Here is an 18921-nt window from a genome sequence, read left to right on the forward strand (position 1 = left end):
GGTAAAATAACAGCAGTTAACCACTCACTTAGTTAAAGCAGATAAAGTAGCAAAAAAAAAAATGTTAAAAATTAAAAATGTGAATTTTTATATACTATAGTACTTTGTTAATAACTAGTAAATTAGATAGGGGTCTACGCCAATTTTGAAAAAAAACATTTTCGATCGCCTTTTTCGGATTCTAGACCACTATACAACGACACCATGCAAAATAACAATTACATTATTTATATTAACTATATTATTTTCTGAGTTCTAGTTAAGTTATTCTTTTTAAACTGAAAGATATTTATCTATTTTGAATATATTTTTACAATGTATGTAATGCATGGCATGGCGTAGAGTGCATTGTCCTGTGTGTGTGCAATTCACTGTCCTTACTTATCGGGCGAAATATGACCGTTACAAGAGCAATGGCGAAAAAATTTAATTTTCGAAAATTATGACTTAGTTATTTTGTGCATTCTCAGCTGACGAATGATAAAATATGCAAGACGTACAAATTATAACATGTAAAACGTATAGTGCGCGCAAATAATAATGTTTCAAACTACATAACTATAGTGCCCATCAATGTGTATCGTGACGGTTAAGCATTTGAAGTGTATAAACATTACAAGTTATTTTTTTCACCCTTTAAAACAATTTGAACGCCGGTAATGATGCGCGGTTGAATGGTTTTTTTTTCGGTGGTCTTCGACCCATATTCACACTTAAGTAGACACCGTTACAACAAAGCGACGAGGGTTCTTTCACCTACTATAATTTTTGATCAAATAAAAACTTGTGCGCGCGAGAATCTAGACACATCAACACCGATTCGGAGACAATGCCCAAGGTATGCTCTAAACGTGAGCGCATAACTTGGCCTAGATCTGCCGTTTTCTGTCACAACCGTGCCATTGTCAGTAGGTCTAATTTAACATAGTACCTATTATAATATTATATCCATACAAATATGTACCTAATTTAATAATAAGTCTACGCCAAAAAACCGCATATCGCATGACTTAAAATTTTAATTTGGTTGATGTATATATTTTTACTTTCAAATACCAGTTATATTTCGATTAAGGCATACTTGATATCTGTAGATTTGTATTGCAAAGCTGTGATTTATAATGATAACGCAACAGAAAATTTTACTATATCGACTTTGAAAATGTTGTAGGTTAACTCAGTAGGTCAGATTACATTTACCAGGACCGTATTATTCACTAAGAGTGCGCATACTTTATTATTATTATTTATTTATATTTAACATTTTTAAAGGGTAAGTTTTTCTAAAAATGTTGACTAGTCAAGAACTAGTTTTCGAGAATAATTTTGGAGTGTCTGTTCAGAAGTTTAGACGACCGGAAAGATTTTGATCAGTAGTCAACTGATGTAAACAGTTTTTTTAAATTACTAAAATAAATATCCCTATTAATAGTGACTGTATGAAAGTTTAAAAGAATTAAGTTTCATATAAATATATATAATTTTAACAGTTTACACTATTTACATGATTTGAGGTTACTCCCACTTGGATGTCTTGACAATTCCAAAAGTTGAATTTTATTGCCCGGCAGCTATCTGTAAATCCAAATAAAATATGAAAATTAAGCTATTTTTTTTTAAACTGTATTTTAGTCGTTAAATAATTAAAAATAATTTAATAAATCCGAGATCGCAGCTCTTTAAAAACAACCCATATTTTTATAGAAAAAATAGATCTATAAAAAAAATAAACTGAGAATGTTTTTCTCGTGATGGGTCATCTTGATTAAAAAATTACTGTAGCGCATGGCACAAAATAAATTAAAAAAAACTTTTCTAAAGTTTATACTTTACACCCTTTAAAAAACTTTGACATATCTAAAATTTGTCATGGACAAGTTTTGTCAAATATTGCCTATATTTACCCCTTAATAAATAGCCGTATTCATGTCCTTCATACTGTGTGTGAAGAATTGCCTATACGTAACTCCTAAAAAGGTAGATTGGTAGCGACACGAGATATACAAATAGCTGTAATTCTCTATGTATGTAAAAGTTGTCATTAATTTTTCAAAAATATTCTGGGAAAGTGGTCTACAGTTCTATATACTCATGTTTGAAAACATTATTAATTATTTTTATTTTTATTATGCGTCATTGACTTTTTACAAACAAATAACAATTGTTTCATTTGTTTGTATTAAATAGATTAATTTGATTTCCCTTCATTAAATTAAGATAAATATTGCAACTCCAATATAATTACAAAGCTAAACCGTTCAATATTTTATATTGAATAGTATGTATATTATAGACATACAAAAATAGTTTAAATGTAACACTGATTCGTTTTAGTTTAGTTACGGATCCGTAAAGGTTTTACAATGATTTTTATTTTTGTGCATTAATCTCCGATAATTGTGTAAAAACTTTTAACCAGTTTTTATATGGAACAAGTCTATAAATCAGAAATCGTACCCAAAAGATACTTTATAAGGGCCAAAATGTAAGCATGTAAGTATTAGGAAGTGAAGCACCTCAGTCCATCTCCGTTAGCAAGTTAACGGAAAGATGGAATTATTTAAGCAATAAAAGATGTTTGAAAAAAAATTAATCGAAAGTATTAGATATTAATCTTGAGTTTCCCTTTCATACCTAATGCCTGCAGCTCAAAAAATATGCATTTTATTTATATTGCCTTAAGCCGAATTCGCACGATGGTAATTTGTATTAGATGTGTGAGTGTACAGCTATCGCGATAGTACTTGGCTGGCTATACAATTATAGTTAAGTGGATATAGTAAATAATAATATACAATTATACCAGTGTTTACTCTCGCAATAGTAAAGATAAAGTAATAGTATAGGTTATATTAGTATGTGTTTATACCGGTAATAGTTATTGATAGATATCAATATATTCAATAATAATTTAATAGTGACTATTTTTTTTATTCAGGGAAGGATAACGTCTTTAAAAACTATAATTTAGACCTTGTAGTAAATTGAATCTTTTTTTTATGATGAACCTTTAGAATTGTTGGAAAATATTGTAATATTTAGTTTTATTCCTGATTACATGGTTTGTAAAAATTTGTAAGAAAATACAAAAGTTTGATGGGAATTTTTATTTCAAGATTTTGAAGCTGTTACCAACAAAATCTACACTATTTAGACAATGCTACTACTATAACAATACTACATTATTATTTTGTTTAACAAAAGGTATGGTTTTGAATCGTTTCTATGTATAAGAATAAAATAAAAAGGATAAAACATAATGAATGTTTATTTTTGTGTATTTACATACCTATTTTAAAACCTTTTAACCAGCGTTTTTTTCTAAAATGTATTGTACTTGTATATTGAAACGTACGGTACTCGACATGATATTTTAGCTATTTGAAACTATGAATAGATCTAACAAGAATACATTTGCGCCCTACACTGAATAATTGGTCGTGATCAGTTAAGAAATTAATAAACCGTAAGGAAAACGCGTTGGAACGCGACGACCTGGCTAGCACAAAATATCACTGAGTAATACTATTGAATGAGCTGACACGATTTCAATAAAATTCAAATCATTTGAGTACACTTTTTTGGTTTAAAGAGGGTCTTTATTGAATCATTAATGTTATCTCATTTTAATGAGAAGCGTTTTGTATTTAGTTCTGTTATTTTTAATTGGCTATTTATGTATGTTTATGTGTGTAAATAAATACTTTTATCAAAACTATAATAATCATACCTAATACCTATCATTAATGTCTCAAAAACAAAGCAAAAATATTTTATACTAGATACTTCTAAAAAAATTTGTCGTCAGACCTTATACATACAAAACTCGTTTACACATTTAAAGCATTTTTTTTTGGTTAACGTATACAAGTTTCGTAAGTAAAAAAAAATATCTAATATTTATTTAATTTTAAGGTTTTCAAACCGAGTTACTACCTAAATGTGTTTCTAAACATAATATTTTAACTAAGCAAATCGCTATCAATCCTACGAATCGTCTTTTTAAAGTCGTATGATATCGTATAAATTTAATTCTTAACATAAACAATAAAAATATAGGAGTGTAGTTTTATTGATATTTAATTGTAATACATATAGTGAGCGAGAAAGGTAATTTTTAAATTTTCTATTAATAATCTAGTAGTACAATATTATCTAACTTCACACTAAGATTTCATTGATTTTGATATCAAGACAGTCTAAAGTAGTACCGGTAAGACTATTTCAATCCTATTGATCAAGTAACTGTTACATACGCGTTACACAAGTACCGGCAAAAGGTTATTATTTATTATTTTGATAAGTTAAATGAAACGTTAAAAAAATATGTATGGTTAGTAGAACACGGTCGGGTTAGGTCGCTGCCTAGAGTAATATTTGAGTACTTACCGTATACAATACAAGTGAAGTAAACCACGTAGACTTTTCACTCAATAAACTCGATGATAAGTCAGTAATATTTTTGAGTAACCCGTTTAGTGGCATATTTTTTAACTGCAAAGTTACGACACTGAAACGCATTCAAGATGTTTGTAATTGACGTCCCCATTGAAGTGAAGGTCCTAGTGGCCACAAAAATAAACATAAGCTACTGATTAAAAAAAGTCGATTATGCAACATCGTAGTGGTTATAATATATCATATTTATATCATGTTTGTATATTTTTTTATAATGGTGATTGATTTCTAACCATGTATCATGCAAATTTGAATTATATAAATGGTCATTTGAATAACGTGGAATAATAAAATACAAATTGGTTCTCAGTGTACTAATCTTTTTGTGGATTTATGAAATATAAAATATTTATTTGTGTTACAGCATAATATTCTTTTTAGGTGTTTTACAAATAAGTAATACTATTTTTAATGACCAAACTAAATGATATAAGTTATTAAACGTGAACAATTTGTATAATTAACATGTGAATACATGTTTTATACATTTTAAATTACTAGAACATTTCAATACTCGCAGAAAAATATAATATTTCCAGTGTTGTTTTGGAAAGCGTTTTTATCAGTAGCTTATGTTTGTTTTTGTGGCCACCACAAGTGTCTATCCATTTTGTTGTAACGAGCAAAAGGAAGCAAAATTTAAATAATAATAAATAAAAGGTAATTATTTTTTTATTATGTATAGATAATTTAAAAATTGTATCTATTATGATAATACTGACATTCAAACAAATAATAAATACAAAATAATGAATAAAAAGTACACATTTGTAAATAATACAAAAATAAACTGTGCTAACGAATTACAAAATATACTTAATGTTTTCATAATTTTTTTTTTTTAAATAAATTAAAAAAAAAATAATAATAATCTAATAACATGAAGTAGTTTTCTAAAATAGAAAATAAATTTAAATATTTTAATTAACTCTTAATCAATAAATAATTGATGGTGGACCACTTCATCTATATAACAAATTATTCGAATACATATGGTAATGCTTTATCTACAAAAAAAACCTCTTACAGTGTGAAATTATTTTGACCATTTTTTAAAAAAGTGTTTATAGGGTTCAGTATTTTAAAGTTAAAATATTTTAAATTAAATTTTAAAACGTATAGTGATTTTTTAAATTAATGATGGTTAGCCGATAGAGTAAAATTTAGTTAATTTTTATTATAAGAATATTTTTTTTACATCAAGAAACAGCTACATTTTTTTTTATATCAGTAATATAATTGTAAATTTACATATGTCAAATGAATTTGTAATAATATCAAAATGAAAATCATTAATATATATTTTATTCTATGATAAAAAAATGATAAGGTAATAATGTACTATACATAATTACCCAATCCGCTTCGTTGCAAATATGTGGTTAATAAAAACCACGTTTATGTAAAACATCACATAATGTTAAAAAATCATAGAAAATTCCATTTTAAATTGTTCCACGACAGCTAGGTAACTGAATTACTTGACAAACTTGTAAATAAAAAACCTAGCTTTTATTTACAAATTGTATTAAAAAAAAAATTTTAATTTGAAAGCTGTTTTCTGGCTAACCATCAATCTTAATAATGATAAAAAATTGTATAAATGAAAGTGGTTATTAATCTATTCGATTTTGAAATTTATTTAAGCCAGTACTATATATTATGTAAACGTTATAAGCCTATAAATTCATAGCACTTAAATGATTGAATTTACCTATATTTCAACCATTTCAAGTTTTTACTTCTTTTTGTACCAATTATTAAAAGCGAATGCAATTACTCTCGTTATTTTTTTCTAAAAGAAAGTTTCAGAAATAAATTGGAACCAGTTAATTGCAATTTTATTGCCGTTTAGTTACTCTCGATTAAATACATATATTTTGTTTGTACATTTATTTGCATATACGTAGTAATTAATTACAAAAACGATTTATGAGATATTATGATGTTTAATAACCGTTGACTGGCTACCACTTTTCATATTTTCAATTAGTTAAATAAATATGTGTATGTTTTATTAGTCAATAATCTCACGGCACTTAATTACTAACCCCATTCTCACTGTATAATTATTGCATGTAAATATAGAGTTATAAAAACGGTTTACAAATACCTATTACGTTAACATTGTTTCTTATAATGCTTCAGATTACCTAAAAATATAGTTACGTAATAATCAACCTCATTCATCTTATCAGTTTTTACTATCTTTTTTAAACCTTGAGACATCGGAGATAAGTTGTAAAAAGGATAAAACTGGATCTCTGTGATATTTTTAAACTAGTGAATGGATTTTTTTACTGTCCAGATTTACTTGTCAAATTTAATTTTCATGTCCACAACTTCAATATTAGGCAATTAAATACTTTTTATGTACCAGTCCAATCAACGAATTGTGGTCTAAATGCTCCAATTTACAGATGAATGATTTTAGTAAATAAGTATAATATCAATATGTTTTCATGTGCAAATGTTAGAGCTTTCAATGTATATTAAGATAGTATTTTTTATCATGCATATTTTATAACTATTGTTGAAATTGATAGTCTTACATAACTGTCTACTACTACTACTACTACTACTACTACTACTACTACTACTACAGTATCATTTTGTTATTCGGAATTCGTCCGTTTTAGAAAAATAAAATTACTCAAAACATTGTAACTCGATAGTCAGTATAGTTAATTATAGTATCACCAATTGGCGATGATTTCTGCTAGCTTACGTTCAGGCAAAATATAGCCAATGTGAATTTTAGCAAAATCAGATTGACCGCCATAAAATAAATTAAAACACACATTACAGTTTAATCATTATATTGTCTTAAAAAAGCACACATCACTCACAATAAATATGTTATATGTATTATGTTGTTTTCGAAAGGTTATAAAAGCAATTTGATTTATCGTGAGTAATTCACTTTCTGAAAAAGGCAAATAGATAATTAAACTGAAGATTTGCAGATTCCTCAGTACAAAAATTTCAATTATGTCAATTCATTATTTTCTTATCAATTTTAGTTATATTTTGAGTGAAAACTTCAAATATTATTTTATTATAATAAAATTGTATTTGACTTTTTCAAATAACTCGTATTTTTTTCAATAATTTGCGATGTAAATATTTATTTAACGCCGTGTACGACAAGCTACATTCTACGTATTTCATCCGCTAAGGTTTCAATGAAAAAAAAAAAAAATCAATTTTTAAGTGTCGGCAAACGGCAAAATAGTGTCTTGTTCCGGGGCTCGCGCATTCTTAACATTTTTACTATATTGTTATTAGGTAGTTTTTTTTCTTCTTTTCTATACTCAACCGGTGCGCAAGCCGAGGCAGTACGAAAAATAACGCACACACGCATAATACGACCAAACGGGAGGCGGCTATACCCACGGCAAAGGAGAGGGGGACAAAGGAAGGTTTTACGGTTATGAGAAGACACCTGTTCGGAATCCTACTCGGCGTTTCGGTTCAGTCTCCGGCGAAGACCTCGTGGCACGTATCATTCATTTCACGGCGCGCACCGGTCAGCGGTGTATATTATAATATTGTATTTACATAGATAAAAATTATATTATATTGTTCGCACGCGTATCAGTCAATTTTTTTTTTTTTTTTATATGATCGGTATCGGTTTCGATTTTGTTGATTCCACAGTTTCGTCGAGGACATCGTTTGGAACCGTCCTTAGGATTACTGCGAGCGGAATTGGCAAAAAAAAAAAATCCAGGTAAGTGCATTTGGCATACATTTATTTTCCAATTGTACACGGTTTTTATAATTGAAATCGTTTACAAAAAATGTTTTATTGGACGTTTCATTAAAAATTGTTCTTCTCTTTTTTCGACCACAGTCACGTGCAAATCCAGATAAAATAATCTCTTAAAGCTTAAAAATATGTTGATCTTGTTAATGAAACCTTAATAATATTTAACACGAACGATTAAACCGGTTAAGTATTCTCAAACAAAACAAATATCTAATAATATCAGACGAGCATGATTTATTAGCGTTTCTTGAGTGCTGTCACTTTACTCCACGTATAAGGGATTTGTATTTTGTTGGGGTAATACACGGTCTAGTAGGTATCGTGGTTGAGGGGTAAATATAAAATGGTATTTTAATTAGTAATTCTTATTTAAAATAAACAATAATTATTCCTCGTAGATTAAACTGGAAATTTGAGGTATGTGCATTATGCCTAATATAATAATTTTATGTCCCATAAAACATGTAAAATATTTATTCACCATACTTTATAACCATTACCGCAACATATATAAACTATACTGTGTCACTTTGGCAACCCGTCTGTCGGGCAATTCGCCTTAAGAAAGGTTATGTCCCTCTTAAAGTGCATTATTTAATGGAATAATATTCATGACCTACAGTAACGCACGGAAATAAAACGAGTAAATTGATTACATCCATATTCATACTTGTGCTACACTTGATATTTAACCGTACAGGTTATAATTATTGTAGGATGGTCTTGTTTGAACCGTTAGGTAATGAAAGTATTACAAAAGTAGATACTATCAAATTTATTCACGAATACAAATTTTCAACTTTTTGCGTTTTAAAACTTATTTGATTTTAAAAATGAAATAGAAAATTGGAATGTACAGTAGTCTGAGTGTTTCATTAAGTGGCCCACCACTACTTATGGGAAATTAACAATAAAATGAAAATAAGTTTTGTAATTAAAAAAAAAAAAAGATTTAATAATCTGAACAATATTTATTTTTGATAGTTTAAATTAAAATAATTGCGGTTAACATTGGTATGAAACATTTGAGTACTTGAATTGTAATTGGCTAAATTAAAAATGACTGTTCTCACAAGATTAGCTTAACGCCCAAGTATTGTTTATTCTATAATTTTTAAGCTTAAGTGAGAATGCAGATAAATGAATAATGAAGATTATTATTATAATTAAGCTAATTTTTATAAGCTACTATTTCGGACGGATAATTTTTTAATAAAATATGTAACAATGTAAAAAAAATCTATTAAATGTTGCTTAAAAACATAAATAATCGTATGACCTTGCTCTCTGTGCAAATTTGTAAACATTTCTTTTTTTCTGTTTGGTATTTTTTAATGTTGTTATTATTGCTCGTTACTAAACCTATAATTATTAGAGAATCGTATACATTTTCTATTAAATATTATTTATAATATTTTACTTCTACGTCGCATCGTGGTACACCAGGAATATATATATATATATAGGTATATTATGCATATATATCGCGACGTGACTTGACTCGCCCATTGAAAAACATAGTATAACCGGTGTCTAATACGAACGTTCTCCATTAGACCACATATAAACATACGATATAAACGCTGATTTATCTAATTTGACTTTTAAAAGTCTGGAGAATTTGTGAGTTTCAAAAATATGTATAATCGACTATGCGCCCATGTGTTGCAGGGAAACCCGAAACCTCAGCTGTTTCCGCTGTTAGAGCGCTTCCCACATCTATAATAATATATTCCCACCAATTTCTATCGGAGGATTACGTATAGTTTTAATGCAATAAAATAGCGGTGAATAAACTATAAAAACCCGGCACTTCAAAAGCCGTTAATGTATATGCGGTGCTAGAGACTACAGTAAAAAATTAGGTGTGCATGTTGTATATACTCGGGCGGGTCATTTTTTTTTTTTTTGTACTCGAAATTACCTCGTTGTTGTTTTTTACACATTACGCTAAAGACTAAACGTGTATTGTCAGGACTATTGAACGCATGAATGAAGCTGATTGAAAAACGACCCACATGCTGCATTGTTTGGCAGCGTAGTTAGCCTCGGTGTATGTCCACGGCAGGCGCCCTGGGGAAAATGGAATATAACGGGAATGGTTATTCCATAACACGAGCCACCTATAGTGGCTGGTTACACGTACCTGTGTAACCGCTGTTGTTGATCTTATATAGATACACACATGCGTTTCGTTTTCAAAGAACGCCAAAGAGAACCATTAAGAATATCGCAGAACTTCCCGAGAGAATAGATTGAAAATATTGAAAAACGTCTACTCTCTATTGACTCGGGGTAGCACGCAGTTTCTTTTAAGTAACTGATGAGTAGCTGATAACTGGGCATGTGTTCTCCGCATATACATACATTTTTCACGGATTTTTACTTACCATTAGCTTAGATGTACAATATCGTGCAGATACAAATTAGCCGAGAGTCCTAAACGAACTTGAATATTAGAAAATACAGCGAACTTAGTCGTTGAACGGAGAAAAAACGTGCGATGATGATCATAATTATCTACATAGGTTGTGCGGTCGATCGTTTATAATAATATTTTGAAAAAAAAAAAAAAACAAGACCAAGGTGAACCAGTTGTACCGAAATAACTGATTAACATTAATCAATTTTGAATAAATTAAAACTAAGAAAAAAATAATAATACGAGAACACGTTCTTTTGATGGATTATCTTCCTCGTCACATTGTTGTTGGACTGTGAATTTGATCAGAAGAAATTGTAATGGCGGTAACTTGGCTCTTGAAACGAACCGAGGTTGTTGTGATAGACGTTGTAATTTATTGCATTCAGTTAGCGCGTTGTTTCGTTTGTGGCACTATTAATTCTGTACAAAATGGTATTATATATATTAATTTATAAATGACTTAACAACGTTGATAATTTGTAGGCGTAGCGGATACAAACGACAGCGGTCGTCGTAACTTTACAGTGTCGAAATCAAATTAAACAAATGAAAAGGTATAATAGGCGCACTTAAAAAAAAAAAAATGTAAATTTTCTTATACATGAATTAGAAGACGTAACTGACAGACCGGGTCAGCTGTCCGACGTCCGAGACAGAAGCTTTTAATTACTGCTCATGAAGTGCCCGGGCAAGTATCCGTTTGAGACGTGACCTCTTGTTGGAATACGATGAATAGCACATTTAGCCAAGCCTCCGAACAGATGCTCTCCGAAAAGCCGCGAGATGTCCTTGACTAGTGATTTCCAAAAACAAAAAACATTTATAACCTAAGTAATTACCTAACGTTGTTTTGAGATTGAACAGCGGCGGTCCGTATCCAATTTCGTTCAAGTTCAATTTACTATAGCGCGCTAATCCGGGGTAGCGAGTCATCAATCACACACCGTCGACTTAAGGGGGCTTTACACATCAATCAAAAGCGAGGAATATATCATTTCCAGCGTCTTTGTCTCGTATGCTTTTTCTTTGTAGGTATCTCACCCATGTGCAATCTGCACTGGGGTTCGCTAATTGCTGACAACAAATAACAGCTACAGCAGCTCCGGTTGCACGATTGGCGCTGAAATCCTAGCTCGTTCAAGGTCGGCGGTTTCTTTGCCGGAGGTGACCCGAGTGTTTTTTCTTACGCATCCCCGTTAACGAACCGAACCTATTTGCCACACAGGCGTACGCTACGGAAATGCCACGCACCATTATTACATGTATAACATAGTAGAAGTATATAAACATACTTTGGCCGCAAGCGTTGTGGATTCCTTGTCCGGCAGCAAGAACATAATAATATGTAGGGTTACATGTTCATTCGACGAAAAATGTACTCTATCCTACAATGATGTCCGATCCGGGTCTTTTTTTTTTTGTTTAGCCGCCGACAAAGTTACAAGAGGCGCGGAGTATAGTTACATTTTATATTTTGATTGACGTGGAATATAAATTATGTTCTCTATTAATGAGATTCGTAGGACATAAAAGCTTCCATCGGGTTCTTATTAGAGAGTAATGGAATGGTAAATTATTATCAAGCCGAACGTGATGCGGCGGTAATTAAGTACAAATAACGTATCGAACAACCATACTATTAACATTATACTATTACACGGCGGTAAAAATCGAAGATTTTTCATAGGTACGATGCACGATGGCATAAGACAAAAAAATAAATTTGGTCGACTCTTCCACACGATATTTCAAGGTGACGTTAAATCGTTTGACCCTTTAGAGCTTATAGCGTCGTCGGCGACAGACAAATGATAACTGCCGTCCATTAACCGAAGATTACATTGCAATTTATCGAAGAAACCATTATGTTCGTTTACTTTGTCCCACAAGACATTATGATTTTTAGTGACGTATTACGCATTAGATTTAGACTGTTAAAGATTGTTCATACGACTTTATGCGTTCATAGTCAAGATAATTGCTAGACTTGAACATATCTGTACAAGACACACGATGAGATAATAGAATGGACTTCAATAAAGCGAAGAGTTCAAGTGGACTGTTGATGTACCCGCGGTCGTGATGCTGAGACAGGTAGGTACATTACGCCGATAGCATAATTCGTGGACGCATTATATCGCCGAAAACCTTGAAATTAACTTTGGATTCGCATTTAAATTCAAAACTAAATGATGTCCACGCCCCAAAATATTAAGAGATTATTATGGTGAACCGTGCATGTTGTAACCTAAACGCTACTACGTCGGTCAATCTTCTTGTGTTAACAACGATTTACGACGATCATTAGAGATAAAATCAACAACACAATCCGATCTGATAGAAAACGCGTATTTAATTCAAAAGCTCTTTCATCCGTTAAACGTTTTACAGTTGAATAAATATCACGTTGTGGTGCCTACTGTGTCCTAACCAATACAACTGCAAACGGATGCACAACAGTATGTTGCATAATACTTTTATCCGTTTTAAACCGTCACGGTTTTATATTTTAATAAACGATTCTTCGAATAATAATAATTGTAAAATACAGTACAGTCGAGTGTTGACATTTTATATATATAAAAAAAAAATTCTAATATTATATTAATTAAACAAAATTAAGTTATATTTTGTAACGGCAATGCGTACAGTGTTTATAAAAAAATAGTTAAGTTTATCGTTTTAAAATTTTCCGCTGTACGCGATGATATCAAAAAAGATGTATAGTGGTGTTGATCGATGGTGGTTGTAATCGGTGCTAGATCATTGCGTGATAATTTTGCCAGTGAAAGTGTGATTTACATCAAGTTATTTAAAAACGTTGTTCCTTGTTCTTGGGTAACACGCAAATTATTTAATAGCAATTAACATATTATTAAAAACGTAACGAGAGTATCACATGGTAGTAAAAATAACTATGTGTAATCCAAATGCATGTGAACCGGCGGTTAAAAAACAAAATTTGCCCGAGAGCTTTCACTGAGAATGGGATCTTCTTTATTTTTCGTTAATGCCACCATTTCCTGTGCCCGCAAAACAAAAAGTGTTAACCATCTTATTGTGTTGGGCTCTATACCAGGAAGCGTACGTGGGATTTTGGTTTGCTCAGTGGTGTTGTAATGTGAAACAACCGAGTTAATAAACAAGACAATCGCAGGCAAAACGTGAAACCTCGATAAGCGTCTGTCTGGAAGTAATTCTTAATAACGATCATCATCGTAGGATAGTCATAATTGGCATTTGGAAAAAAAAAACCAAGTACTATTCTCAAGTGTGTACCGAGATCATATGTAATAAAACAACTGCTGTATCCCAAGTATCGTTAGCAATCAACAAGAATGAATGTGGTGGTGAAATTCCTAACATTGCTCGGGGAAACTGGGCGGTAGCTTATAAATTAAGCAACATAATTAAGGTAAACGCCTAGCAAACTCCAAAAAAAAAATCTACTAACCGAGCCAAACCGGTGTAACGGGATTTATGGATAATTAGTTTATGTTAACTATAACGGAACGTTTATTGGTAAGACAGAGAAACGCGCAAATTAATGTTGGAATATCCAATATCGGTTGCCTTCGGTATCTTAACACAGCAATACTGTTCTATAAGAATCGATTGGGCTACACTATATACCGAGTACAGTAAGTTCAGCGCGCTGTACTACTTGAAAGATAATTATTCGGACATGTATTTATACGTACACAGCTGAAATGCTTGTTTATTATTATCGATTGACAAACACTATTGTCAAAACGATGTCTATTGACAATACACGTGTCTGTGTTACAATGCCGTACAACTAGGTTGGGCGCTGTTCGCGGTAGGGTCAGTGGACGTTGTCTGCTGCAAAGGAGGAAGAAACCTCGCTGTGTTGGGTTTCCAGGTCAGAAAAAACCTTTCGCGAATTCCGGATGAGGAAAACTATGGTGAATTAAGACCAAGGGGACAGCTGGCTGGCCTACCGCCGATGGTCTTTTGTTCGGGACATTACGCATTTCTTCTTGTCGGATGTTTGTATACCATGTTTCACGGACGCGGCCGTGACCGATTGGAATTCCCTTTAAGTCGATACTCGCGTCTTCGTGACGACTTGCCCGCACACTGGCCAATTATTACGTCGTGGAACATTTTGTGAAAATAACACACCTGTGTGTGTACAAGTAAAATTGACACTTCTGTAAACGCGTAAAACCGACGCCTATTGTCCGCATTCGGAGTTTATGGTGGCACTCGCGGTCATCCCAACACATTCCTCATTAAAAGTCGAGTTCAACAGTAAAAAAAAAAACCTAGTTATTTCCCCGTTCCACGGAAAAACACATAATTATGGATATGTTATCTAGTGATAAAAATTGAAGTCGACGTCCGCCATTTTTGTGGGATTTACGCGTGTATAAAATAATAATTATATGTCTTTGATTCTGTGTTATCAACTTAACTTATATCTGTTATAGACATATTCTCATGTGATAAGGTTCTAATTCTCACAAAGATGACGGGAAACGGTAACTTCAATTATCTCTATTGGCGGCATGTACACTTAGCAATGTAGTTTATTATATCTGTGCTTATAATTTATCTCTTATTAGTTATCACTAACCGAAAGTGAAAGTGTAACTCGAAAATGGCGACATGGAATTTCTTGTATCCAGCCCAATAACATAATATACATGTTAGTATTATAACATAACGCCTCAGACCGCTCTTTGGGATAAACATCTTGTTTTCTTCTAACAATTACTACAACAACAGTGTAATATCGAAACGCTTCGACTTAAGACGGATTTGCTGGAGAACGCGCAAAGATATCCGAACGGAACATGAAAGCTACGACTTCGAACCGGCGTCTTTATGACTGGAGAAAATGATCAGCTGAATGAATCGAGTGTCTGCTCAAAAGACCCACTTTCATCATGTGTGTATGCCGGTAGACTTGTGCAGCCTATAATGTTTCACCGCAGTTTCTATAATATAAAATCGTTTTCGCGGTAACGTCAAGATAAACGTTTTAATCAACGATTTTGTTCTCTGTAATTTATTTACTCTTTCAATTAGAAGATGACTTGTAAACATGTGTAGTACACGGACCGAAAATGTTCGATCTTCGTCGGAGGCGGATACATTTTTATTCCATACTAAAATATGTAACCTCAGACGTGTCCGGGTACTCGAAACTTTTCGCAAAAAGCAAACGTGAAAGCCGGAAATCAAAAACTACATTAAGTTAAACAAGGTAATATTTAAAAAAAAACATAATAATTGTTAGCAGTGCACGTCAAACACAACGGGTACAGTGCCGCCGACCTTCCACGATGCGCTATACCGATTGTGGAATTGTATCTGAAACGACGGGTAAGTACGATTTTATGAGAAATAGCGGTAATATGCCGCCGAGTCGACAGCCAACTGGTTAATCCAGTAACCTATAATGATAACTCCGGTCGGTCCGTGGCAGATGCTTTGCACACTTTGTACTTTCGCATGTGCACACATACCGTTTTTTGTTTTGTTTAATCCGTTCGCAAAAAAAAAACAGCCGTTCGCTGGCTGCTAAATGTGATCACCGTGAGCAGCTTTTTCGGGATGATGTTAAAATGTGAGCAAACACATGCGAAATTGCATATGCGTGTATACATAACGGGTTCGATTTGTCTGGGTTTACCGACCAAGACTACCGCCGATATCCGGTTTCCGTTTGAGTCATACTATCTGACGGTTTACCGAAAATGTTCTCCGTCGACGTTTGCTCGAAAACAAAAAAACAGTAATACGAAATACATACCGAAGAAAGCGTCGGCGAGCACATATTTTAATTACATAGCTGTCCCGTCATGTTTTGATCCAAATATGTATCATTTTGTAACTTCACTCCCATCTCGGTGGTCTCTGCTCCTCTCCAAACGTACAATAATAATTATATATTACCTACCAGGTGAAATCCACAAAGACAATCCCACGATTCTTCAGCACGCGCAGGTCTCTGCCCTGGTATTAAACGGTCTTCTATGTGTTTTTCGACATTCTTATTGTACTTTTTTTTTCAACCAAATTCCAGCCCGATTGTTAACCGTTAATATTAATAGACGTACCTCGTTATTTTCACTCTCATCGAATTTACCACATAGGTACTTGAACACTGTGAGCGGTTGGTTGTTTGGTAGAATTTGTTCAACATAAACAAACCGCATTACTTGTGTTGTACGAAGCGATCTCCTATAGGAGTAAAGGCAACTGAAAAAATAATATGCTCAAATTGATTTTCTCCACTGTAATACAAAAAGTTCACATGGTTAGGTTCAAATGTTTTCCATCCGATATTATTTCTATTATTATTTAAGTATATAACATCCACACGAGTCTGTACGATTCTTCTTATGTATTTCACTCACGCGTGTCCACAACCTTTCATTATTACAATTGTATGGAAAATGCGAGTTTCCAATAGGTAATGGTCGTTTCGGCCAACAAGCGATCAGAATTATTATATAATCAAAGAAAACCCATAGAGTTAGGATGTACGCCCTCGTAACCCGCATGTACCTCCAGCATATTACAATAATAATCATACTATTATCGTTGTTCAATCATTATAGTGTCTATGTGATAATTATGTTCACAAATAAACGCGAATCAAAAGGAATTAATTATATTGATATTAACTTGCAAGTGTCTATACTTTTTTGTTTTTCTACAAAGCCCATACTTCTATGGAAAAGAAAAATTCGAATATCCTTACACGACTTTGTTCCAAGTCGTGTTCCTTAATCACTTGTCATTCAAATTAGGCGACTAATGTTTTTCAATCTACTCGTCTTATACGAATGTAAAGTGTTGTTGTAACATTTGGTCTTCATTTAAAAATCACCGTACTATAATGTATAGGCTTAGGGCAGCCGATCTCATACGACTTGTGTGCGATGGAGTGAAGCCGAAGAAGACAGTCTTTAAAATCAATATATGTATATATTTGTCAATCCTATAGTTATTGACTTGATGATAATTACACCGTTATTATTAAACCACAAAGGGTATGTAGGGTTTTTATGATTTTGATTCAGTCGACGGACACTCATGAACCACAGACAATGTTACACGGTCAAAGACTGTTTGTGTGACATGTAGAATTCACTGTTAAAATGTCTAATGCGACCAATTTGCTAGCGAGTAACAGCTATAGAGTTTGATGAAAGTTCGTTTGCAAATGTATAATGGACTCGGTTCGTCCTGAAGACAACTCGACATGAAACGAGCAGCGATCTTAGATAGCTTTCTCAAGATCTCCAACACTATTCTATAAACAAGGACATTCGAAAACCCGCGTGCTGTCGGGTTCATTACCGGTCGAAGACACGAAACAGCCGGCGACGAGTGCTACAGCGACGGAGTAATTGACTTTCACTGTTTCTTAAGGAACAGCGCATAACTGTATCAATTCGTGTACTTCGATTATGTTTGCACTGTTTGGTAACGATCCACGAACAACGTTACTCCAAATAACCATTAGGCGTAATACTAAATCGTATTCAATTTGAGCATTTAGTGTTACTATTAATATTTGTTTGTATTTCTGTTAACGCGCGATTGGGCCGAACAACCGTTTTGAGCACAACAAGTTTTGAACTTTTTTTGATCCCATCTGATAAATGGCATTCGATAATAATTTATAGTTGGTTTGAAATCAAGTCGTTTCCACGCCGCTTGTTGTTTTCTCCAGATGTCATAAAATTTTACGAGTGTTTAAAAAAAAATAATCAATTCAATCGACCTAGTCGAAGTTTCTAAATTAGTTTTGATCGATCGACGATCATAGAAAATCACTCGGTAAGAAAGTTATGATCGAATCTTGCGTGATTTTTCGATTGATAAAAATATCCGTCGGTCAATTTTTATTGTAGTGTATGGAAACAATATGGACTTACGGCTTCCCGTTAGAATATCCAGGAAATAACCATAAATTAAAAAATAAAAGTCATACCTAATCCAGTTGTAAACAGCGGATGATGACAAAAACGACAAATAATGATTTCAGTAAATTTAGGTGATATTTTATTTTGTTGTTGGCAATACATTGATTGAGTTTTTCAGTTTCGTTTATTTTTTCCAAATTTCCATTCATGGCGTCCCTGGAAAACCGGCGTGCGGTAACCGGCTTTTGTAAAGTACACACGGCTGGTAATAAAATGCATATTATAGTTGTACACATAATAGACTAGGACTTACGGTAAACCGTAATGATAACGTGTTGTACAAAGACGACTAGGAGACG

At 32.5% G+C, this 18921-nt stretch overlaps 1 protein-coding gene across 5 annotated transcripts in view; it reads left to right on the forward strand.

Annotated features, from left to right (window-relative positions):
• Positions 1-7920: 7920 nt before the first annotated feature.
• LOC126840517 (uncharacterized) overlaps positions 7921-18921 on the forward strand; it is a 44858-nt gene continuing 33857 nt past the window's right edge. For 3 of the 5 annotated variants that reach the window (XR_007686066.1, XM_050576320.1, XM_050576321.1), the window contains exon 1: positions 7922-8191. The gene's annotated coding sequence lies outside the window, so the exon portion shown is untranslated. Of the gene's footprint in view, positions 8192-18921 lie in introns of all 5 variants that reach the window. The other 2 variants (XR_007686067.1, XR_007686068.1) reach the window with 1 other exon arrangement.

This window comes from Adelges cooleyi, unplaced genomic scaffold (genome assembly GCF_023614345.1).
Source record: "Adelges cooleyi isolate 19-005CV unplaced genomic scaffold, UGA_ACOO_1.1 ACOO_flye_CR_arks_rails_tigmint_CR_PRNA_376, whole genome shotgun sequence".
Classification (NCBI taxonomy): Eukaryota; Metazoa; Arthropoda; class Insecta; order Hemiptera; family Adelgidae; genus Adelges; species Adelges cooleyi.